Genomic DNA, 496 nt, shown 5'->3' with positions numbered 1-496 from the left:
TGTGCTTCAGGAATATTAATCTGGCGGCAGTGTGTGAAGTGATATAAGCAAATGGCTCTCCTTCTTAAAACAGAACCAGAGCGTTCCGAGGTTGGTGCCAAGAGTATTTCAGAAAGTAGAGTCTCTAGGTAGGATGGCATATCTCTGAAACTGAATTAACAAAATTTAGAGGCTTCTTTGGCTGAAGGTCAGGGAAGAGGGAGTCGTGATTGCATTACTTTTTTCTATATTCCAGTGTTCCGGTATACTGTGCTATTTTTAAGACTGAAATTCAGGTATTTTTGTTGGCATAATACCATTATTTTACACATTGGTCAGCAGATCCATGTACTCTTCTTGCCTGTATCTTCAAAGCCTTCTTCCTGGGGCGGGCCTGTGGCTCACTCGGGAGAGTGCGGTGCTGATAACACCAAGGCCACAGGTTCGGATCCCATATAGGGATGGCCGGTTTGCTCACTGGGTGAGCGTGGTGCTGACAACACCAAGTCAAGGGTTA

Source organism: Galeopterus variegatus, unplaced genomic scaffold (genome assembly GCF_000696425.1).
Source record: "Galeopterus variegatus unplaced genomic scaffold, G_variegatus-3.0.2 Scaffold16, whole genome shotgun sequence".
Classification (NCBI taxonomy): Eukaryota; Metazoa; Chordata; class Mammalia; order Dermoptera; family Cynocephalidae; genus Galeopterus; species Galeopterus variegatus.
The sequence above is the reverse complement of the archived record's forward strand: the minus strand, read 5'-3'. Positions refer to the sequence as shown.